The sequence below is a fragment of the Lepus europaeus genome, chromosome 1 (genome assembly GCF_033115175.1).
Source record: "Lepus europaeus isolate LE1 chromosome 1, mLepTim1.pri, whole genome shotgun sequence".
Classification (NCBI taxonomy): Eukaryota; Metazoa; Chordata; class Mammalia; order Lagomorpha; family Leporidae; genus Lepus; species Lepus europaeus.
The window spans coordinates 65,575,053-65,592,379 of NC_084827.1; positions in this window are offsets into that span (position 1 = coordinate 65,575,053).

The window sequence follows — 17,327 nt, forward strand, 5'->3', positions numbered from 1 at the left end:
GCACCCGTATGGGATGCCAGTGCCACAGGCCATGGCTTTAACCTGCTGCGCCACAGCACCGGCCCCTGTGAACATTTTGAAGACATCCACCATGCATGGATTTCCCTTTATTATTATTTTTTGTGCCCAAACAAAGTTATCTTTGAATTCCATTTTCCGTGTACTTTTTGAGATGCCCTTATACTCTCCTCGGCATTTTCTGTGTCTGTAGGAACATTTTTAAAAATAAAATAATCCTGGGGCTGACATCTGGTGTGGAGGTTAAGACACCACTTGGGACGCCCACATCTCCTATCATAGGGCCTGGTTTGAGTCCTGGCTCTGCTTCTGATCAGGCTTCCTGCTACTGAGCATCCTGGGAGGCAATGGATGATGGCCTATGATCTTGGATCCCTGCCACCGACATGGGAGCTCTGGAATGAGCTTCTGCCTCCTAACTTGGACCTGGGCCTGCCCTGGTTCTTGTGGGCATCTGGGGAGTGAGCTAGAGGATGGAACATCTGACTCTCTCTTTCTTTCAAAGAAAATGAAAATGAATCAATAAAACATTTATTTATTTTTTACACTGGGTTCCACAGAGACAGAACTTGCCTCCTTTTTGCTCCTCCCCTCGTAACTGACCCCTTGCGCTGAGATCTGCAGGTCCCTGGGCGTCGACTTTTTGCATATGGCATCAGGTGGAGACACGGCTCCATCTTTCTGCCTAGGGTGCGTCAGGTGGGCGTGGACCCCAGCAGAGTCCATGCCTCCCCTGTGTCCCGCGTTGCCCTCTCTGCCGCGTGGTCTGATCCCCACGCGTTCGCGGCACTGACTCTGAGCTCTCTGTGCTGTGCCCTGCCCCCACACCCCACTGGCTGACCAGAGCCTGTGGTGTGCTTGCTACCTGCAGAGCCAAGTGCCCCACTGTATGAGATAGGATATTGGCTTAGTGCTTTTTATTTTTTAAGATTTATTTATTTATTTGAAAGTCAGAGCTACACAGAGAAAGAAAAAGAGAGAGAGAGAGAGAGAGAGTCTTCCATCCGTGGTTCACTCTCCAGTTGGCCACAATAGCCAGAGCTATGCCAATCCAAAGCCAGGATCCAGGAGCTTCTTCCAAGTCTTTTCCTGTGGGTGTAGGGCCCAAGGACTTGGGCCATCTTCCACTGTTTCCCAGGCCATAGCAGAGAGCTGGATCAGGAATGGAGCAACCGGGACTCGAACCAGTGCACATATGGGATGCGAGCACTGCAAGGCAGCGGTTTCACCCGCTACACCACAGTGCAGGCCCTGGCTTAGCACTTTTTTTTTTTTTTTTTTTTTTTTGACAGGCAGAGTGGACAGTGAGAGAGAGACAGAGAGAGAGAGAAAGGTCTTCCTTTTTGCCGTTGGTTCACCCAATGGCCGCAGCGGTAGGCGCACTGCTGCCGGTGCACTGCACTGATCCGATGGCAGGAGTCAGGTGCTTCTCCTGGTCTCCCATGGGGTGCAGGGCCCAAGCACTTGGGCCATCTTCCACTGTACTCCCTGGCCATAGCAGAGAGCTGGCCTGGAAGAGGGGCAACCGGGACAGGATCAGTGCCCCGACCGGGACTAGAACCCAGTGTGCCGGCGCCGCAAGGCGGAGGATTAGCCTAGTGAGCCGCGGCACTGGCCCTGGCTTAGCACTTTTTTTTTTTTTTTTTTTGACAGGCAGAGTGGACAGTGAGAGAGAGAGAGACAGAAGAAAGGTCTTCCTTTTGCCATTGGTTCACCCTCCAATGGCCGCCGCGGTAGCGCGCTGCGGCCGGCGCACCACGCTGATCCGATGGCAGGAGCCAGGTGCTTCTCCTGGTCTCCCATGGGGTGCAGGGCCCAAGCACTTGGGCCATCCTCCACTGCACTCCCTGGCCACAGCAGAGAGCTGGCCTGGAAGAGGGGCAACCGGGACAGGATCGGTGCCCCGACCGGGACTAGAACCCGGTGTGCCGGCGCCGCAAGGCGGAGGATTAGCCTAGTGAGCCGTGGCGCCGGCCCTGGCTTAGCACTTTTAACAGCGATCAAGGAGCAGTCGTTTCGACAAGATTGAAAGTGTGCTTGTCCTTTGTGTAAATGGCCAGGGCACAACAGCGGTTCTGCTGCACGTGGCCACGGAAATGCCAGCCTTCATCAACTTGGTCATTCCCCTGGTCCCTCGGGCGTGATCCTCATTCATCGGGGGCGAGGTTGGCTGAATGTTCTAGAAGGAGAGCGCTGTCCCTAGGTTGCTCCTATTTCCGCTCATGTTCCATTGCCCTAAACTTGTGTCCAGGCTACACCCAGCTGCAAGGAATGCTGGGAATGATGGTGGCAGGCCAGGCTTGGCTGAAACTGGGAGATTCTGTACTAAAAGATAAAAGCAGAGAGAGGATATGGTGGGACAAAAAAAGCAATGTCTGCCACACAAACCTATATTTTGTGATCCTCTTCCAAAATTGACTTACTATTCAGGGAACTGTGTTCTTGCATATAAGCTTTCGAATGAGTTGGTTGGTGTCTCTGAGAAATCTGGCAAGCCTATTTATTAGGATTTTTTTTCTTGTAATGTATAGATTATCTCAGAGCTGGTCAACACATGTGTTATGCTACCTCCTCATTTTTTTTTCTAAATTTTAAAACTTTCCTTTGGAGATAATTTGTTTCCTCCTAGAAGGTCCTGTTCATTTTGTTGTTGTTGTTAGGTTAATTCCTAGATAGTTTATAGTTCCTGTGATAGTGTAAGTAGTAGCTTATTTTCCATTATGTGTATTGCCGTTGTAGACTAGGTAGCCACAAACCATAGCCTGTAGGTCAAATCCAGGCTATGGCCTGCTTTTCTATGACCCACGAGTTAAAAATCGTTTTTACACTTTGAAAGTCTTGTTTAAAAAAAAAAAAAAAAAGAAAGGAAAGAGAAAGAATATGTTATAGGCCACATATGTGGCCTACATAGACTAAAATAAATAAAATCTGGCCATCTACAGATAAAGTTTGCCAACCCTGGCATAAAGGAATTCTGCTGCTATTTTTAAGTTGATCTTTTATCGTGTGATCTTGATGCATCTCCTGCCTTGGTCTGATCAGCTTCCTGTTGCTCTACTTGGGCTTTCCACACGTGCATTTTTTTCCTTCCGCACATGACAGCCTCACCTCTTCCCTTTCAGCCCTGCCCTTCTTACACCCTCGCTTTGTCTTTTAGCTTGGTACCAACCCTAAAATATGGCAATAAGAAAATAGTCACCATAGAACGGGCATTGTTACCTTACTCTAAATCTTAATAGAAGCAGGCTCAAGTCCTCTGTTAAGTATGATGCACCTTTAGGTTTTGGGTACATCACCACGTTTATGTGCTCCTATTCTTGGTCTTCATCAAAAATTGTCAGAATTTCTCAAGCGCTGCTGAAATACTCATGCAATTGTGTCCTTTGACTCATTCATGGGAAGAATTACAGTTGCGGGTTTTCTGGTGTTGAGCTATCCTTGCATTCCTGGGACAAACCTGGAGTTCACGCCACCTATAAGGGAAGTACCTACAATTCCCTGAACTGACCTGACCGGGGTTTCAGATTCAGGTGATGCTAACTAGCTTTATGAAGTGAATGGTACCTCTCCTGCTCTGTCGAGAGATTTTATAAGAGACAGCGATTACCTACTCCTCAAACATCTGCAAAAACTCACTTGTAAGATTGGCACAGCTTAGACTTTTCTGGTTAAAAGAACCGTGGTACCACTCCAACTTGTCAGCCAACTATTGATCTAGTTCAGCTTAGTTCATTCTTCTTAAGTTTTTTCTCCATGCTGTGTTTTCCAGGAGTTTATTCATTTTGAACAGGTTATCAATGTATTATCCTGTGATTATTTACACTGCTAGCATTGTCATTTCTCCGTAGATACTTTCACTTTTACTGTATGTTGTATTCGCAGGTTCTTTTTTCCCTTGAGCCGTCCTATGAACTTCCCCAAAGCAGCAGCTTTGGTTTCCACTGGGCTTTGTCCTTCCCTGGTACCTTGATTTTCTGAGTTCATCACTTCACTCCTACTTCTTTCTTTCATTCGGTCTTCTGCTCTTTTCCAGCTTCGTGAGTTGGATACCCTCCCCATGCGTGTCATTCCTTCTAGGTTGATAAATGGCTCTAAAGCTGTATATTTTCCTGGGAGTACTTTTCTCTAGCATGTCTCAAATTTGGGGCATATAGCATTTTTATGGTCCTGCAGGCCTAAGTATTTTAGCACTGTCTCCCTGGTGGTTTCCCCTCTAATCCGGAGTAATTCGCTAGTATGTTATATAGTTTCCAGACATGAGGATTGCTTGCATTTTGCCTTTGGCCGCTGATTTATGATTTTATTGTTTGGCCATCAGATAACAGAGATTACGAGAGGCTGCTGCTCTGAGATGCACAGGGATTTCTTTGAGGCTCAGTGCAGGGATGATTTTTTGTGACTGCTCTGAGGGTGCTTGGGAAACACTCTCACTTCCCGCTGGACCCGTGTGAATCTGAGTTTATTCATTGTGTCCATCGGCTTCTCTCTGGCTGTCTTGATCTACTTGCTCTGGTGGTGTCTGAGAAGTATGTGCTCAAACTGACAATTACAATAATTGGCAATTGGTGGTCCAAAGCAATCTTTTTCTTAAAAAAAGAAAAAAGAAAAAACTACTGGGGCTGGCGCTGTGGTGCAGCAGGTTAAAGCCCTGGCCTGAAGCGCCGGCATCCCATATGGGTGCTGGTTCTAGTCCTGGCTGTTCTACTTCCAATCCAGCTCTCTGCTCTGGCTTGGGAAAGCAGTGGAAGATGGCCCAAGTCCTTGGGCCCCTGTACCTGTGTGAGAGACCCAGAAGAAGCTCCTGGCTCCTGGCTTCAGATTGGCGCAGCTCCAGCTATTGCGGCCATCTGGGGAGTGAACCAACAGATGGAAGACCTCTCTCTCTGTCTCTACCTCTCTATGTAACTCTGTCTTGCAAATAAAATAAATCTTAAAAAAATTATTTACTCGAAAGGCAGAGTGATAGACAATGAGAGACAGAGGGAGGAAGAGATTTTCCATCTGCTGGTTCATTCCCCAAATGGCTGCAATGACTGGGGCTGGACCAGACTGAAATCAAGAGCCAGGAAGTCCATCCAGGTCTCCCACATGGGTGGCAGGGGCTCAGGCACTTGGGCCATTTTCCGCTCCTTTTCCAAGTGCATTAGTAGGAAGCTGGATTGGAGGTGGAGCAGTTGAGACTCGAACCAGTGCTCTGATAGGCGGTGGCTTAACCTGCTTTGCCCCAGCGCCAGCCCAAAAAGAAAGTTTTCTAACACAAAAATCCTACTGTTTCCAGGGGCAAGGCTAGAACTAAGGCCCCGTGCCCCCAGGGTCACACTCCTCCCTGGCACACCCGTGTTCACAGTGCGATCCTGGCCATGCGCAGTCGGTTACTCCCCAGGGACCCACGCCATCTCTCTGGGGCGCCTCCCTATGGAGTTTTCTCCCGAGGTGTCTCTGCTCCCTGTCAATACCCACTTGCCCTTCAGGATTGAGCTCAGGTTTTTCAACCTCATCCACCCCAGCTTTCCTGCAGAACCTGGACCCCAGCCAGGGCCTGCCATTTCCAGCCCTCCTGTGGTACCACGCCCTCTCCCACCTCCAAGCCTTTGTCTGGGCTCTTCCTCCCTCCTGGGGGCACTCCTCAGGGGATCCCTGTGTGTCACTCCAGGCCTCGGCTGCACCCCCTTCTTGCTCTGTCTGTCTGTCTGTCTGGGATGCTCCTTCTGTTACCAGCTGCAAACACTTTGCAGATGGGTTCTGTGAGCTTTGCTTCCCGCTGGGCCACCCGCAGCTCTCCCCCACAGGAATTCACATTCTGGAACCCGCAGGGGCACAGAGAGTCCAGACAGGGGCTGTCAACACGTCGGTAGCTGCCTGGAGACTTCGAGATCCAGGCCCACCCAAAAGACCACAATTGTGGCTCAGCCCATGTCACTGGCACTGGTTGGGAGTGTGCACCCTGCTTTCCTGCTCCAGAAAAGCCATGAATGTGAAAACCTTGGCAATGAACTCAGATGGTTCTGAAACAATGTGCTGGACAATTGGATCAAGCCTGGGGCCAGGATTGGCCAGCGTCTGGCTGGAGGCGGGTCCAGAGGGCGACTCAGGTAGCCAGCAACACAGCGCCCAGGGCAGAAGCCCTTAGTATAGGCTGTCCCAGAGGAACCAGCAGAGAAGAGCTGAGGAGAATGTTCCAGGCAGAGGGAGGAGAAATCAAAGAACAGCCCAGGGTGTTATGGTCACCACCTCACCTGCCCAGGTGTAGGGAAAGTCTGGGCCAGGGTCCCCACAGGCCACACAGAGAGGACAGCCTGTTCCCAGGCCCCTGGGGCCTACACAGGCCCTTGTCACACACAGGTTTGCATGCCAGCCTGGTAAGAGGGAGCGAGAACCTCAGCCCCTTTGTCAAGCTTGGGCTACGCCAGGAAAAGCCAGCTCCAGGCACTCAGTGTGGGGAGCAGCAGGCCCCGACCTCACCCATCTCTTCTGGAAAACACCTCCTCTCTCTGCGAGTGTGCCAGGGTGTGGAGTGTGGCTCCACCTGGCCAGGGCCTGCCTAGGAGAGAGATGGAGGGGAGACTGCCTAGGAGGGCAGCCCACTCTCGGGCAGGTGCAGCTCCGATGGGCGTGGGCCCAGCTGGGCAATCCTGTCTTTGGGCTCAGTGGAGCCCTGTGTCCCCGCGGGCACGATAGGGAATTTGAGTGGATGGAAGAGAGGCTTCCGGGTGGGCCTGGCTCTGTGCTGCTACTCGGATGAGAGCAGGTGCACACAAGGCTCTCGGGTACCAGCTCCGTGGTTGAAACTGGGACCCTAGTGAGCCAGGCATGCCACGCGGCACGCCGCCCTGCTCAGCCAGCCAGCATGCATTCACAGGGCACCTGCTATGTGCCGGAAGCGTTGGCAGATGCCATTGGGATCCTTTCCACAGGAACATGGAGTCCAAGACAACAGGAGCAGCGACTCAGAGACCTTGGAGCACTCGGAGGAACTCGCACTTCATCCTGTTGGCAGCGGGGGCCCCGGTAGTCTCCAGCCTTGGGAAGCCCACCTGGGCAATGGACGGAAGGGGCTGGGCCAGTGCCACAACCCAGAAGCTGTGAAGGCTGCAAGCGGAGAGAAAGAATCAGCAGGAGAGGTGAGGGCCGGGTGCCCGTTTCCCTGTCGGTGCCTGGGCACGCCTAGCCACCACTGACACTGCCCTGGACATTTGCAAGCTGCCAGAAACCCTTCGTCCCAGAGAGGAGCCTGGATATCAGAGAGCTCAGCTCAGCAGAAGGCTTCCCCATGGAGGCCTCGGCAACCTGACCCACGCATGGCCAGGCATCCTAAGCCACGGAGCGACACCTGGCCCCGGCTCAGAGACCTGGGCATCTGCGAGTCTTTGCAACTGAAGATGAGGGGGTGGGCAGCACTGTGGTGTAGCAGGTAAAGCTGCCGCCTGCGATGCCAGCGTCCCATGGGGTGCCAGTTTGTATCCCAGCTGCTCCACTTTCGATCCAGCTCCCTGCTGATTAGCCTGGGGAAAGCAGCAGAATAGAGCCCAAGGGTTTGGGCCTCTGCACCCTCGTGGGAGACTCGGATGAAGCTCCTGGCTCCTGACTTCAGCCTGGCCCAGTGCTGGCTGTTATGGTCATCTGGGGAGTAAACCAGTGGATAGAAGATCTTCTCTCTCTCTCTCTCTCTCTCTCTCTCTCTCTCTAAGTTTGACTTTCAAAATAAATAAATAAATCTTAAAGAGAGAGAGAGAGAGAGCCAGAGCCCACCCGCAGGAAGTCCAGTCCACACTCGCGCCATGCTTTGGGCTCCCAGCAGTGGGATGCTGCAGGAGGCCATGCAGGCCGGGGCAGGGGTGGGGCTGGGGGGTGGAAGGGGCGGGGGCAGGGCTGGGGTTGAGACAAGCAGACCTCAAGCTGAGCTCTCCTGCAGGGTCCTGTGATCCTGGCCAGCACTCTGCTCTGCCTTGAACTTCCCGTTCCCTGCAAACTCGCCAGGCTGCTCTCAGCTCCACGCCTCTGCCTACCCTCTCGGGGCCTGCCTGTTGCTCCACTGGGGCTAGGGCACCTCGCGCCTCCAATCACCCCAACCTTACAAGCTGCAGACGCAGCACTGTCACAGGTGCCTTTGTAGGTGACAACACTGAAGCTCTGGCAAGACCAAGTGCTGGTCTCTGACACGCATGGGCTCACGGGAATCTGTCTGCATCAGTGGCGAGTTCTGTCTCCCTGGCTCAGGTAACTTTGAGGAGGTCGCGCCGGGGTTCCGTTACCTCCCTCCCACCCCCACCCCCTGCCGCCATCTTCTTGCATCCCCAGCATCCGGCTCCCTGGGCAGCCGCAGCTTAGACGGAATCCCCGTCCTGCTCCCAAGTTCATTTTCCTATCTCATTTGCTCCTTCGGCCTCAGAGCAGCAGATAAACTCCCAAATTCCGGGAATTCCAGAACTGGCCAAATACACTTCCTGCAGGCAGACAAGGCACGTGCACCATGTGACCTGGGGCAGGTTGTGCAAAGCCTCCGTGAGCATGAACAGGAGGGACTGTTGCATTCTGGAAGCCCGAGGAGAGGAGAGGGCCCTAATCCAGGACTCGGCTGCGTGTGCAAGGGCATCTCAGCGTGTGTGGACACACACAGGGCACACATGACCCCCCGGGCAGGCATGTACATGCGCACACAAGCAGCATGCAGTGCACGCACAGAGCCCCCCTCCCACTGGGCTCTCGGAGCCTGGCTCCTCCCCCTGGACACTCCCAGGGACAACTGTGAAAGCAGGGGGTGGGGCCGTAGGAGAGTGTACAGCCCCCCTTGAGGCCTCCTTGGTCAGCTTACCAGGCCCAGGTCCCCTGGGAGAGTGGGTCTCAGGGTCTAGACCTGCACCCTGCCTCGCCCGGCCACAACCCCATGGCACCCCACCACCACAACCTTGCTGAGAGGAGCGAGTCCCGGGAGACTTCCCAACTCCCTGGGCTCCCTGCAGCCCCGCCCCCTGCCATACTCACCTGCACACACACCTGTGCACACACACACACGCGCTCTGATGTCTGCTCACAATGCAGTACGTGGTGATCCACGCACGGACACACACGTGTCCACTCGCCCAGGAAGGCGCCGTTACTGTGAGTGAGGGGCTGCTCCTCCGGGACATAGCACGCGCGCCAGAGCCAGAGCTTGGGCAACAGTGTGCCGCTGGACAGCCTCGGCCTCTTCTCACTTATATTGTCTTCTATGAGATGACTCGGTTCTCTGTCCATGGTAGTGGCCTGACTCCCTTGTAAAACGAAGCGGTTTTTGTTTGTTTGTTTGTTTAATTGAATTAAGTTCAAGAAAAATACGACATAAATAGTGGTATGGAAAGTTCCAGGAAATGACTCAAGTGGCAGGATTTTTCTTTTAAGTTTTGATTTATTTATTTGTTTGAAAGGCAAAGCAACAGATAAGGAGGGACAGAGAGAGACAGACAGACAGACAGAAATCTTCCAGATTTATTCCCCAAAGCCTGCAATAACCTGGGCTGCATCAGACCAGAGCCAGGAGCCCAGAACTCTATCCAGGTCTCCCATGTGGATGGTAAGGGCCCAGGCACTGGCTCCATCCTCCACTGCTCTCCCAGGCGCATTAGCAGGGAGCCCGACCGGAAGTGGAGCAGCCGGGACTTGAACCAGCTCTGTTATGGGATGCTGGCAGTACAAGCAGTATCTCACCTGCTGTGGCCACAGTGCCAGTCCTGTAAGTGGTAAGAGCTGACTCAAGGGTCCCCTCTTCCGAGAGCCCCTTCTGGACACTCCCATGGGGGGGGAATCCTGTGTTGCCATGGCAACTGTGTCTTCATACCTCCCCGACCCCAGCTGGCCCTGAGCTCCCCAAGCCCAGCCTGCGTCCCCAGAACCCACCAGTGCTGGGCACGTGGGCCTCACTAGGTGTGTGCTGGGTCCTGTGGGGCCAGTGCTTCCAGCACTCAGTACCCTGTGCTCTGCCCAGTCCGGCCACTCCTCTATGCCGCCCAATGGCCAACATGGGAGATTTCCGCCATCTCTGCACATCCCACACCCAGGGGCCCTTGGGCAGGTTGCTGGGACTCCTGGTCTTTGCCTTCTGAGAAGCCCTGAGCCCTGTCCGGGGGGCTGACGCAGGCTCCCCGCTGCTCCCAGACCTGCCCGCCCCGCCACAGCCCTCCAGGTGGACAGCTGTGCAGCACTGAGCACCTCTGCCCGCCCCCCCCGGGGCCTTCTCTCCTGCTCAGGACCGCCAAGCCCTGCGGCCCACACTCCCCTCCTGCCGCCAGCACCCACCGCAGGCCTGCTCTCTGCCTCTGAACCATTGCCCCAGCCCACGGGCAGCTCTGCCCTCAGCACCCCACCCAGTGCAGGTCCTGCTCTCCCTCCGCAGTCCACCATGGCTCCTGGTCTCCATCGGTCAGAGAAGAGGAGGTGAGAAGCTGGCACAGTGGATCCCCTTCCCTGAGCTGCAAGCTGTGCAGATGCCTGGGGTTGCGCCCACTTTACAGATGAGGAAACTGAGGCTCAGAGAGCCCTGGTGGGCTCCTGGAGGCGAGGAGCTGGGGGAAGATAGTCATGTGGAGAGAACTGGGTACAGTCCGGCCCAGGGCGTGGGGGTGCTCGGGCAGCTGGGAGGGCATCAGTGGCTGGGGCCGAGTCAGCTCCCAGCTGCAGCAAGGCCACTTTAGTCCAGGAGAGATCCATCCAGTGTGCCTGCACCATTGTGCCCCTCTTGCACCCCTGCCATGAATGGCTGCGCCTCTGTGCCCACAACCAGCATGCACCTGCCCCATCCTTGACCACACTGAGTTATTTGGGGATAAACGGTTCCTGCCCTTGCCTCCCCCTGGAGCCAGCCTTCAGGGCAGAGCAGCCGCTGGACTTGTGACCTTGTGCTGGGACCTGGGCGCTCCCAGGGTTGGGACTCTCATTCTTGGGGACATCCCAGGGCTCAGCAGTGTGTGTGCTTAATACTTCCAGGAATGAATGAACGAATGAAATTCATTCATAATGAATATTCACTCACTAGACACCAGGCACTGTTCTGTCGGCTTGAACAGTATCATCTCATTTAATCTTCACAGCAAGATTGCAGGGGGAGTGCTGCCATGGTTTCCGTGTTACAAAGGAGAAACTGAGGCTCAGAAAGGCTAAATGGTGGGGCTGGCACTGTGGCATCACAAGTTATGCTGGGCACCTGCACATCATATGAACACTGGTTCGAGTTCCGGCTGCTCCACTTCCCATCCAGCTCCCTGTTAATGGCCTGGGAAAGCAGTAGAAGATGATCTAAGTGCTTGGGCCTCTGAACCCAGGTGGGAGACCTGGAGGAAGCTCCTGGCTCCTGGCTTCAGTCTGGCCCTGCCGCAGCTGTTGTAGACATTTGGGAAGCGAACAAGCAGATTGAAGATCACTCTCTCTCTTTGCCTCTCAAATAAATAAATAAATCTCTTTTAAAAAATGAAAGAAAAGAGAAGGAATGAAATGGGAAGAAAGCAAGCTAAATGGTTTGCTCAAGGCCACTCCACACGCAGGGGACAGAGGGCAGCCCCAGTCCTGCACCTGGAGTTTCGCACTTTGCCCCGCTCCTCCCATCAGGAGGGCTCAGGGGGAGGTGTCCCTGTAACTGCGGGCCTCGGCACTGTCCCCCCCGTCCTGCGTGCTTGGGCGCCTGGAGCACAGGATCCCCGGCCCTGCCCGCCGGCCCCAGCCTCCGATGGTGCACTGCTCAGCCTCACCTGGACTTGACTTCCCCCAGAGTGGCTCTCCTGCGACGCTGGGGCGTCCCCGGGGCTCTGCCACACAGTCCCCGGCGTCTGCTGTCCACGCAGTGCGGCTCCCCTGCCCTTCAGCGGGTGCCGGCCCAGGGCAGGCTCCAGCAGAGGACCCGCCAAGGCCAAGGGCACAGGTGCCCTGCAGAGAGCCTGGGGCAGGCAGGGGAGAGGCAGCCTCACCGGGGGCTCCAGCGAGTGCTGGCCACCTTGCCAGGGCAGGGTCGAGGGAGTGGGGGATGACTCAGGCAGCCGGGGAGCGGTCAACACCACATGGAGACCGTGCGAAGATCATCTCGCCCAGATGCTTTTCCCGGCCAAGGCAAGAAGCAAAAGAAATCCGCAGAAGTGCTGCCCGGGGTTCGTGCCTGTGACCCGGGCGGGGTTGATGGCAGCCTCAGTGTCACTCCTAGGCTCTCCGCTGGAGCCTCGCCTCCCGCTGGAAGCCTTGCAAAGCCATCTGACACTCAGAGGCCCCCTCTGGCTGTGGGGGTGCAGATACTGTCTGGGCCTTACCTGTATCCCTAGAACCCTTAGCACCTGCACCTTGGTAGGTAGCTTTGGGCCCACCCAACAAACAGTACCAACGCTGGGGCTGACATTGTGGCATAGCAGGTAAAGCAGCCGCCACCCAGGACACCTGTATCCCATATGGGCACTGGTTCGAGTCCCGGCTGCTCCACTTCTGACCCAGCTCCCTGCTGATGCGCCTGGGAAAACAGCAGGGGATGGCTGCAGCGACCTCAGGGCCAGGGGGTGCTCCTCACTTGGGGTCGCTGCCATCTCCCCTAGCCTAGGCAACCCCTCCCACCTTTGCAGAGTCCTGCCCTGTGCACCCGGTCCTCACCACAGCCCCGTGAGGTCAACATCTGGACCACCAGCCCCACTTGACAGCTGGGGAAACTGAGGCTGGTGTAACCACGTGTCAAAGCTGAGAGTGGCACTAAGAACCCCCAGCCCCCTGGACAGAACGGTCCACAGCCTGGCCCATTGGCAAGTCCCTGTTGTCCCTGAGGTCCCCGCAGTGGGCAGAGCCTCCCCGAGGCCGCTCCAATGAAGCCTGGGAAAGGGTGGGGGCTGTGCTGCCCCCAGTGAGATCCCTGGAGTCAAGGCTGGGTGTGGCAGTCACCTAGGATTCCAGTGCACATGCGTGTGCGCACGGGCCCCCGTGCCCGCGCCCCGGGGGCTCCCGTGTGAGTACATGAGTGGGGGAAGGGCGCCGAGGAGCAGCTTCCCCGGGAGTCTCTGCGGCTCACTTGCCCCCTCCCTTGGCTGAGCATCAGCTCCAGCCTTCTGCACGGGCAGCTGCCTGTGGGGAAGGAGCTGCTGGTTCCTGGGAGCAGCCCGCCCCCCACCTCACCCCAACATCCCCGCCCACCCCTGAGTGCTGCCTGCCAGGCCTACCAGAGACCCAGCTGGGAGCCGGGAGGGGCCCCAAAGGGTGGGGTGAAGGCGGGAGCAGGGGCCTTGCTAAGTTAGCCCCCAGCTGCCCTGCGAGGCGTGCTGGGGTTCACACATGGGTCCCCACGCTCTTGGTGAGAGATGAGGATCCCAAGCTAGGTGTTGCTCAGGTCCCACGAGGAAATGTGGGGCCAGGAGGAGTCCAGGAGTCTGCGTCAGAATTCAGGAGGCCGAGAGACCAGGGTGGAGCCCCAGGGGGTGAAAGGGAGGAGGAGCACCATGGCGAGGGGACCGAGAGACCACCCTAAGGAAGCTTCTAGAATTTGCCTTCAGCTGCTGTACGCCTGCTGGAGTTGCTTAAAGAAGTAGGGGCCGGGGCCGGCGCTGTGGCTCACTAGGCTAATCCTCCGCCTTGCAGCGCCGGCACACCGGGTTCTAGTCCCGGTCGGGGCACCGATCCTGTCCCGGTTGCCCCTCTTCCAGGCCAGCTCTCTGCTGTGGCTAGGGAGTGCAGTGGAGGATGGCCCAAGTGCTTGGGTCCTGCACCCCATGGGAGACCAGGAGAAGCACCTGGCTCCTGCCATCGGAACAGCGCGGTGCGCCGGCCGCAGCGCGCCAACCGCGGCGGCCATTGGAGGGTGAACCAACGGCAAAAGGAAGACCTTTCTCTCTGTCTCTCTCTCACTGTCCACTCTGCCTGTCAAAAAAAAAAAAAAAAAGAAGTAGGGGCCGGGGGTAGGCAGAGCTGTGCTGTCACCGGGTGTGTGTGTGCACACACACACACACACATGCCCGCCACAGGAGAGACCCTGTGAGGAAGGAAGGCAAGACCAGGGGTTGGGGCAGGGGAAAGGGTGACAGAGAGTGGGGCCGGGCCTGCGCCTGGCTTGTCCCACTCCCCAGCCTCCCCCACAGCCTCCTCCTCCTTCGGCCAGTTCTCCAGGCACCCCTCCCACCCCGAGCCAGACCCTGCACGCGTGTTGCACGTGTCCGTCTGGGCCCACGACTTTAGGGGCTGCAGGTGGGAGTTGGGGGAGGGTGTGGTTTCTGCACGGGCACTGGGAGGGAGAGGAAAGCCACACCCTGCCCAGGACACTCTAGCGAGGGCAGGGTCCTGAGACGTGCTCAGGCGGACAGAAGGGCTGGCGTCCCATCAGGGGAGGACCTGTCCATTGGGGAGGGCTGTTGCCACCAGCCAGCACTGGGAGAAGCTGGGGCTGGGGCATGTGTGAGCTCAGAGGTCGTCCACTGGACCCAAGAAGCTGCATTTGATCCTCATGTTCATTTTCTTTGGCCCACAAAGGGTAGCTTTTTCAAAAATCAAATTAGCTGTCTGCAGCAGGCGCCGCAGCTCACTAGGCTAATCCTCTGCCTGCGGCGCCGGCACACCGGGTTCTAGTCCCGGTCGGGGCGCCGGATTCTGTCCCTGTTGCCCCTCTTCCAGTCCAGCTCTCTGCTGTGGCCCGGGAAGGCAGTGGAGGATGGCCCAGGTCCTTGGGCCCTGCACCCCATGGGAGACCAGGAGAAGCACCTGGCTCCTGGCTTCAGATCAGCGAGATGCGCCGGCCGCAGCGGCCATTGGAGGGTGAACCAACGGCAAAAAGGAAGACCTTTCTCTCTGTCTCTCTCTCTCTCTCACTATCCACTCTGCCCGTCAAAAAAAAAAAAAAAACATTAGCTGTCTGCACTTGCAAACCAGGAGATGCAGCGATTCTACAGCAGCCCGCGGCAGGCGCGGCAGGCGTGGCAGGGACAGGGGCTTGTGCTGGGTCGTCTGCTTGTGCTGCAGCCGCCGCCCCTCCCCATTGCCCACTCCCAGCTCCCGTGCCTGTCGCCTTTCCTGCCAGCTCCTGTGGGTCTTCGATTCTGCCAGGCCTCCACAGGAATGCGTCCCTTCCTTGGGCAAGCAGGCCCCTTCCCAGCACGCTCCGGGAGGTCTGGGTAAGTGCAGGCATCGCTGTAAGACCGTTTCTGGGTTTGTAAGCAGAAACGACCTAAGTGACTTACCCCAGAGGCTAGTGTCTGTCCCACAAAGACGTCCCCTGGCGGTTGTCCCTCCCCAAAGAGGGACACGTGTTCATCTTTCTGCACTGCCAACCTCTACCCTCACGGTGGCTTTGTGTTCCAAAAATGGCTGCTGGGGCTCCAGCCTTCAAGTCCTCATTCCAGGCAGGCAGGCAGTAGAAAGAATTGGGATGGGGAAAGGAGGCAGTGCACTAAAGGAAGTTACCTTCCAGCTGCTGACCGTGTCTCCTTGGTCCACCTATCAGGGGAGAGAGGATGCTCTTGAGTCGGGAAGCTTGCCACCCGGAATAAAATCAGGTTTCTGTTGGAAAAGAAGGTGAGGAGAGTAGCTCTGGAGTGTGCCACAGGGAGGACGGTGGGGAGATTGCAAAAGGAGCGTGGACCCAGTTGACGTCTCCTTCTTGTTGTTGTAACTAAAGGCCAGAGAAGGCGCAGAGAGCAGTGGGGACCTCAAGTGTTTCCTCTGTGACATTGTATGGCACACAGGGAAGCGTGCAGCACGTATGTGTATGTGCACTGGTTCGGGAAGATCAGCACCCAGGGTCCCCGAGATCAGCGGGGTAGGTATAGACCTGAACCCCTAAATTCACGGGACCGTGGCATAGGAGGCGGGGCCTTTGGGAGGGGACTGGGGTAGAGGAGGTCATGGGGGTGGGGCAGAGGGAGGGGACCTGAGCTGGGGGCTCGCTCCGTCTCACCATGGATGCCCTGTGCTCTGCCACAGATACCGAGCAGATGCCAGTGCCAGGCACTTGGACTTCCCAGAGCTGTGAGCCCACTCAGCCCCTATCAGTTACCTAGCCCGGGGCGGCTAGTTACAGCCACGGAAAACAGAAACACACACACACCCCACCACCACCACCCGTCGCATCTGCAAACCCAAGACCTGTCCTCATGGCACTCCTGCAGGGCCACACTGCCACATGGCCCATCCCCCCACCACAGCCCTCCCCTCCTGCCAGCTGATAACCCTGGAGTGGGGACCCAGCCCCAACCCCCAGCAGGCTCTGACTCCTGTGTGCACAGCACCCACAGGCGAAGCCCAGAGGTGCCACCATTCCCGGGTCAGTGCGTCTTCAGCCCCCTGCCCACCCCTACATGCAAGCCAGCTCCCTGACCCCCTCCCAAGCGTCGCCATCCCCACGTGGGCCCTCCAGGACCCCAAAGAGAACAAGAAACGGCAGCTCTGGCCCAGACACGCTGGCCGCACCACGGCTTCCTGTCCAAGAGCAGTTTCCCCGCCCTGGCCCCGGTGTAGCTGGGACACTGCAGAGGACCTGCTGGACACAGTGGCCTGGGCACCATGGCGTCAGCATGAGTACTGAGCACCAGCGGCCAGGGTCGGAGTCCCCAGGGAGTGGGCAAGCGATGTGCTCATCCTGCAGCCCAAGGAAAAGCAAAGTTGCTCCGTCCTGTTCTTCGTCTGCCGGGGCCTGAGTCCCTGGAGCCCTCCCCCTGCTGCCTGTCTCAGGTGGCCGGGGGGGAGGGGGGCTTCACGCTCTTCGGTCACATCAGTGGGCAGAGGGATCCGAGCCGGCAGGACTCCTAGGGTACAGGCCCCACCGGCGTGGAACAAAACCCAGTGTGCCCCAAGATGACGGAGCACGCCAAGTGTGGGTCTCCCAGCCTCCAGCCCTCCCCCAGGCTGAGCCACTGCCCCCCAGGGTGCTCCTCTGCTCGGCTTCTGTGCCGGATTTCATCTGAAGACAGGGATCCCAGCTGCGAAGGAGTGTGCAGGGGGCGTGAGTGCATGAGTGGCGAACAGCCACTTGCCCGGGCAGCCCTGGGAAGCTGTGCCACAGCTCTCACTGAGTGGTACCCAGCGAGAGAGCGGTGCACGGGTGCCAGAGACAGGGGGAACAGGGAGGGAAAGGCCCCGCCCTGCCCACCGTCGATGGCCGAGGGCGTCCAACAGGGGCAAAGACAGGTGCATCAGAAACCAGGAGGAAGCTGGCACCGCGGCTCACTAGGCTAATCCTCCGCCTTGCGGCGCCGGCACACCGGGTTCTAGTCCCGGTCGGGGTACCGATCCTGTCCCGGTTGCCCCTCTTCCAGGCCAGCTCTCTGCTGTGGCCCGGGAGTGCAGTGGAGGATGGCCCAAGTGCTTGGGCCCTGCACCCCATGGGAGACCAG